This window comes from Oreochromis niloticus, linkage group LG3, assembly GCF_001858045.2.
Source record: "Oreochromis niloticus isolate F11D_XX linkage group LG3, O_niloticus_UMD_NMBU, whole genome shotgun sequence".
Taxonomy (NCBI): Eukaryota; Metazoa; Chordata; class Actinopteri; order Cichliformes; family Cichlidae; genus Oreochromis; species Oreochromis niloticus.
The window spans coordinates 34,774,779-34,782,247 of record NC_031967.2 but is presented as its reverse complement, the minus strand read 5'-3'; the positions used below and the strand labels follow the sequence as shown (position 1 = coordinate 34,782,247).

Sequence of the window (7,469 nt, the reverse complement as noted above, 5' to 3'; positions counted from 1 at the left end):
AGGGGTTAAACACCTGTGGCTCTCCAGCTTTAGTTTTTATAACTGAAGAAACATCTTGGAAGACGGATAAAATGTCTTTGCAAACTCAAATAAGTTCTTTTCTTTGTCATGCTCTTAAAACTAATCTTACAAATCTGGTTATCAACTCATAAAGTTAACCCACAGCTTCCTCGGGACAGTGAAAGTGGCGGCTCTGGCAGCATCTGACTAATTATAGTTATTGATAAGTATACTGGCAGCAGAGTGGTCCAACAGCGGAAGATAAAACTACACTGTGGGAAAATTATGAAATGGTCTGAAAGCAACACAGCTGCTGCAGATAAATCAGCAGTGTGATTGTGAATGTGTGTGAGGGGGGAAGCACTGTAAGGTAGTTAAAAGCACAGAATAAGTGTGTGTGGGCCTTAAGAGCTTTGGTCAGTAAGACTGGAAAAGAGCTGCTGTATTAATTTGGTTTATCTGAAGCCAGGAAAGAAAGCTGGCAAAAATGCAGACTGCATAAGTTAACAGACGTCTCAATAACACAACTCTGTCATTAAAACGCCCGAGAATCTGATGGATTATAATCATTAAGTTAGTGTTTAAAAGACATCTTTCTGTCGGGGTAGATCCCAGTGTTTTTAAGCTTTTCGAAGTTCACTTCTTGTTTGCTTCTTAGCTTTTCTTGTTGTTTAGGCTTTAATCTTCATTTATTCTTGAGAACCTTTAGTTCTTCTTTTTTCAATACAGTCTTGGTTAGAGTTTAATTTGTTCCCTCGCCCTTGCCTCTGTCTGACCTTTTTAGTGTTATTCTTTTTTCTTTCTTTCTTTCTTTTTGTTACTTTGTATGTTGGACTCAGTTTTGTGCCTCTGTTTTGGATTTATTTTTTGGGACTTTTATCAGCGTAAAGTAAACTGCTTGCTCTTTGTTCCCTGGCCTTCTGCCTTGGCGTCTTGCACTTGGGTCCTCACTCTGCAAACTCAACATTATGACACTTTCAGCTGTAGCCTCAGTACTGTTTAATGGTTTGAGAGTAAAGAATATAAAAATATAAAAACAGGGGTTAGGCTAGGTAAAAATGGGTGATCTGTTGTAGGATCACACATTAATGGATATAGAACGATAAATTACTGTAAAATCATTTTTGCAGCCAAAAGGGGAAAAAAAAGGAAAGACAAAGACATTAGAAAAACTTTAGACCCTCCTGTCTATGCACAGAGGAGTAATAGATCTTCAAGTTACGGTAGCACTAATTTCTGGATAACTGATGGTCGGTATGTGATGACTTTATACCTCTTGATCTCTAATCAAAAATCTCAACTGCTCCAGAGCAGTACAGTACAAGTTATCTGTAAATGACCACGGCAGACCCGATGACATCAACATGCTTTGCAGCATTCTTTATTAGCACACACGGTTGCTGTTCACAATGCACACAGAGCTACAGCTCTCCCGCTGCCCGCTCAACATTACCACAAAAACCCCAACCACAGGACCCAGTACAATATTTAAGTCGGCAGTGCATGATTGCAGATGCCGTGCAGGTGCATCCACCTTCCCTGCACGGCACCGCAGGCCACGCCCCACCACATTATCATAGCAAGATAACGTTGAAATCACCTAGATCAGATGGTACAGGCCACTTCTTCTTTGAATTGCTTGCTTCAGGGGTTGCTACAGTGGATCATCTCCAGCCATGAATCTCCTCTGAGGTCTTCCTCTTTTCCTCCTGCCTGGCAGCTCCATCATCCTTTGCACACCCAAACCATTTTAAGTTTGCCTCTCTAACTTTGTCACCAAACTGATTTCCTCATTCAGTACCCCCTATTCCTCTCAGAGCATCCCATCATTTGCTTTATTTAGATTCACAAAGACACGGTGAAGCTCCTTCTGACCTTCTCTATATGCCTCCATCAACACTTTCAAAGTAAACATCACATCTTTAGTGCTCTTTCTCAGCATGAAGCCGAAATGCCACTCACTGATCACCTTTTTTTTTCCAGCATAACTTCAATAACTCTTTCATAACACTTGTTACAGCCCTCTGATTAAACATAGTGACTGAGTATTTAATAAGCGATTCGATCCTAGAGAAGTTCTTTTGGTTCATTTATCTCTGTGACAGAGAGGGCCTGCAGGAAAGCTCGAGTTTGTAACAGGCTTTATATTTCATCCACCTGTTTTCTTCACTATGTGAGCCAAGTTTTACTCAGAAGCTCACCCTGAATAGTTAAATCACATCATGTTCTCTAGTAGAGAAACAAGCAAAAGCTAGAGCAGCACAGCTAAGCTTTAGAGCCAACTTAATGGTTTTGGTTTTTAAGATGTTTACAGAGACGATCCTCTCTGTAAGAAGTAAATTATTACCTTGTTAGGCTTAAGATTTACATGAGTTTTATGTAGCCTTAGAATATGATATATGGGTTTCTTTATTTTCTCTCCATCCTCCACCCATCCATTCAGACATCGTCCTTCACTGTTCCAGTAATGTGTAACTATATATACTAGTCTTCATTCTTCATGTGTGTGTGTGTGTGTGTGTGTGTGTGTGTGTGTGTGTGTCTGTGGGCTTCTGTTCCTGGAAGAAACTCTGTCACCCTGGGTCATTATATTTTAACGACCACACACAGAAAACTCCTTCAGTAGCAATGTTATAACTCAAGGTGATGGGATAGCCTGTGATCTTTAAGATTATTCCTCATAATTCATGTTGCAAAGGCCTGATGTAAGGCCCGATACGTCAGCTTAGTGTGCATTTTTTTTTTCATATATTTAAGTCAGTCATCTAAACTTTGATCTGTGACGTCAAATTTCCAATATTTTCTGCAGCAAGAGTGAAAGTAAAAATGTTTTGTCTGATTCTCCTTCACTTAAGCCATAACTTTTGTTGGATGAAGGATGATTTTTGGGGGGCATGGCTCCAAATCAAAGGTCCTACATCACACACTGAGTGATAAAACTGACTGGCTTTCAATTTGCTCCAAGTTCACTTCTAGCAAATGGGAGCAAATATTCCTAACATTGAATGTAATGACCAAAACTTCTCATAGAAATGAAAAAGCCATTCATTAACCATTGCTATCAATGTGTGATGCTTTCAGCATACAGTGGCAGCAGGATCCCAAACTGTTGGAATATACCTTTTTTTTCGATGGAAATCTACCATATTAGATAAAATACCGAGCTCACGCACAGCCACTTGAAAATAAATAAAAAGACGATGCTACCAAAATTTATTTCACTGCCTACTGATTCAAATATCCATCACTTGGATAGCTAAAAACTTGGCTTTTAAACTTTGAGCAATAGCAGTTTCAGTAAATCTGGTTATGCACAGTGCACTCCAGATTTCTTTTTTGTTTTTTTGTTTTTTTGCATATTTGTCAAACTTACATGATTTAGATCACATTTCTATTATTAAAAAATAAATTTTTAATATTAGACAAATAAATAAGTCAATGCAAAATACATTTTTAAAGGTCTGTGAAGGTTCTCAGTCATCCAGGTCATCATGGTCTAAGGATCTGGGAAAGAAAAGCACCTAGACTTCTGTTTCTTTGGACACGTTTCTTTCCAAGCTCTTTAGACTATATTTTAAAGGATACCTTCATTTATTTGGGAGATAAGATTTCCAAACATACCTGGTCCACAACTGTTGAGTCAAGAAATCCCTTAAATAGAAGCTGTTCGACAAAGTGAAGCAGAAATTATTCCAAGAGCGAATCGACGAATCATCCATGAGGTCCCAAAACATCCAGATCACTGAAGGCCTCACTTGTCTGAGTTAAGGTCAGAGTTCATGATTCAACAAAAAGAAAGAGAAAATGGCATCCATCTATACTAGTATCCTTTCCCCCCTAACAGGAGCAACACTTGTGCATTTTATGTTAAATATATAAGTTGAAACTAACCTGTATTTTCACTAAGTTAAACAAATGCTAGCAGCTAGTCCAGTTGCCTGAAGCTGAGTAGCAGGTTTCCACAGGTCAAAGGTTTGTGGAATTGGTTGTAATCTTTGTGGTGGGGATCTCATCTCAGTTATTTTATAACTGGATACAGGAGGCTACCAGATCTACCAGGACAAGGGAGTTTGGTAAGGATTAGACATGATATAAAAACCTAGCCAAACCTCTAATCAAGACTTCCCTCTGATCTCTTGGACAAATCTGGTGTAAATCATCCAGTAATCCTTTTGTGTGTCCCCAGCCTGACTTCTGTTCATCTTCTGTATTCATCTCATCTGTTAGTGATTTTACTGTAAGCAAACAACAGACACTTGCCTTCAAACGCTCTGTTCTTTAGGAGCACTAATTTGAAGCGTGCACGTGCGCAGACGCACAAGTTTGCAATCACCTTATAGCTCCACTCCTCCCAGGGTCTTGCTTGGAGAAATGCCGTTCATTCGTTTGAGTGGAAAACTCTTCAAATATGGAGACAGTTTAATAAACTCAAGTGCCCTGTGAAGCACATCACAAAAATTATTGAGGCTTTTTATGTAATTTCTAGAATAGCTAGTTGGCATTCTTAACATCCTGAAAAAATTTGCTGATCATTCATTTGAGGCATGCTGAGGGTGAGTAGGGTTGCATTGGTGTCAGGGGAATTCAGCTCACCACTGTGAAATCTGACTAGTAAAGGCCAAAGCCCACAGGAGCCTGATTTCTCCTCATTAGGTATGTTCCTTCTTTTCTAATTTCCAATCTCAGTCCTCACTCTTGGGTCCTGTTTTGTACACTGCTGCATAGAAGAAGCTGGCAATGAACTAGGACACAGACCGTGCCTTCACTTTGCTGAGTTTCCTTATTGTTTTGTCGTGTTTGCCCTTGCTTTTGTTTTAATTGTGTGACATTTTAGTAACTCAGTCACTCATCTACCCTTTACTGAATACAACTGACCAAAGTAAGAAGCAGGATAAGAAGATTCCTCTAGAAACAAGTCTTGACACTGAGTAGCTGACTTTGCAATGATGTAAGCACATAGTTTGCATAAACAAGACCAAGACTCTACCACATTAAGTCTGACTTTCACAATGCTAAATAGCATTTTTCCTCCACAGGTCATACTTTTACTGCACATGTGGAACTTGCACTTCAGTAGCTCATCCCAAACTCAAGTTTCACTCAGGATTCACCCAGTTCACATTGCTAATGGTCATTTTGCTTCAGCGTCACAAGTCACAAGTCGTTGAATTTCACTGACAGTCCATGGTTACATCACTGTTAATCTTGTCCCATGTAGAGACCCCTTAAATGTTTATTAAGACTGAGTTTACAAGATGGCAATGAGATCTGCTATACTAAAAAGAAATGTAGTCGTCGAGCCAAAGCTGCAGGTCAATTGAAGTTCACCGGTTGAGAGGCAGCCAAAGGATATCCCAAAACCACAGGTATGACTGTGTATATATATTTGTTCATGTGCGACTGCCACTTTAACTGTGCAAGGTATGATCACTGGGAAGCATTCAAGGTCCCCTAGGAATGTACTGCCCTACTCCGTGTGGGACATTTGTTAAAGTTCAGATGGTTAGGTTGACATCATGATTACAGACTGGAAAACACAGAGGCTACTGGGTGAACAGACACACACACACACGACCACGCACAAACACACTACCCCCGTTGTCCTCATTCAGTAGAATAAAGCTTTCTTGAACAGACATCCTTCTTCTTTTTCTAAGTGATGCACGGGTATGCAGGCAAACACACACGCACACATGCAAACTGGGCGCTGAGTGATAAATTTGTGGTCGTCTATGAATAGCGAGCCGAATAGCAGAGCTGACCAAAAGCATGCAGCATCCTTGGCCGGTGTGTGTAAATCGGTGTGTGTGTGTGTTTTCCTTGAGCTCAGTGATACAGATCTTGGCCAAAAGTCACCTCAGTGAAATGGAGACATCCAGCCACGTGTGTGTGGGTTAAAGTGGGAACAGAAAAGTGGAAATTTGCAGGTTTATCTGCATCTGTGTCTGGATACTGAGTGTCTGCGCAGCAACAGTAGCCAGGCGCAGGTCTTGAGGAGTTCATGAACAAAGACCTCATCATCATTATAATCATGATGTTTGTCAGCGTGTCTCCATGGGCGTGTATGTACTTATGCTGTCATGGGATTAGCACACACGCGTGTTTGTGTGTGTGTGTGTGTTTGCATGTTTTGATACAGCTGTTGGCCAAAAGTCACTGGTTTACCTCTGCCCCAGCTCCTGGGAGATAGTCAGCTTTGTGTGTGTGTGTGTGTGTGTGTGTGCGTGTGTGTGTGTGTGTGTGTGTAGTATACTGTCAGTAAGTAATGCAGTAATGTCCGAGTGTGCACGGTTACTGTAAAAAGACAGTGTATATAGGACACTGAAAAGTGTAACGTGTGTGAGTCCTGGAAAGGTTAGGAGACTGTGTGTGTTTGTGTGTGACAGAGAAGGATGTGGAAAAAGGAAGACAGAGTAACGGAAAATTAACCTTGAGAAAGTGTGTGTTAGAAGATGAGTCACAGAGGTTGTATAAAATACTGTAACTGATTGCATTATATTTGCTGTATGCAAGCATGCACTGTATAAATTGTAATACCATGGCTGGGGTAGAATTGAGCCTGAGCACATTCCCTATCCTTCAGGGGGTGTTTAACCTCTATGCAACCATTTTCTTTTAAAGTTTTTGGTCTTAAATATTCAAACAATGATTAAAATGAAATGTTTTTTATTAAGTTAAATAACTTACCGGTATAAGCTGTTGAGTAAAAACCTGTGTGTAGATATGTATAATCTTTATTAATACCACGTTTCCCAAGGTCTCCTTTCCTAAAAACTAGCTTGTCCTTTTTTGTCCAATAGTCCCATCCACCCAATAGCTGGGTGGATGGGAGGGTGGAAAAAGAAATGGCTTAGAAAGTGGCACAGAGTTCTCATTTTGTTTCACGATATTCTGCTCAAGCAACATAAATACATATATTTTATTAACTGTTATTTAGCAGAACATAAGCCCAGTTCAGATGTGCTAAGCACTCTTATGATCCAGCAGTGGTAGCACACTGGCAGTCCGTGAGTGGCCCTCTACCTGCACAGAGCATTTGTTGTTGATGGAGGTAGTGTACAAAGTGTGCGTTACAAGTTGAGTGTGGGCCACTCTTTCTTGTGCTGTTGTTGATTCGTCAGCCAGCCTCAGAGAAAAGCTGAAGTGGAAAACAATAAAAAGTCTCGACTGCAGCCCCTGTCTGTGCTTAACTTACTTTCATCTTAGAAATAGTAAATTAGCACGGCTTAGCTAGAATTTATTTGCAATAACATCTAAAAGAAAAACTGCAAGGTATTCATATTCTTTGCCTGCAGTATGATCACACAGAGGAGGTGTATGGATATAATAACGGAGGACATGCAGAGAGTTGGTTTGACAGAGTAGGATGGTAGGATGGTTATTACAGTTATCACATCAGTTATTACATCATGATTAGTTACTTTTAAAAAAATTCCTGTCAGCAGACACACGGCAGGAGAGAGACATCT

At 40.2% G+C, this 7,469-nt stretch overlaps 1 long non-coding RNA gene across 1 annotated transcript; it reads right to left on the bottom strand.

Moving 5' to 3' along the window:
• Positions 1–1,408: 1,408 nt before the first annotated feature.
• LOC112845023 (uncharacterized) lies at positions 1,409–4,927 on the bottom strand. The gene is made up of 4 exons (XR_003217798.1): positions 4,334–4,927; positions 3,892–4,235; positions 3,622–3,759; positions 1,409–1,730 (listed from the first exon to the last, which is right to left on the bottom strand). It is a non-coding gene; the product is annotated as an uncharacterized LOC112845023 (long non-coding RNA).
• Between the last annotated feature and the right edge of the window lie 2,542 nt (positions 4,928–7,469).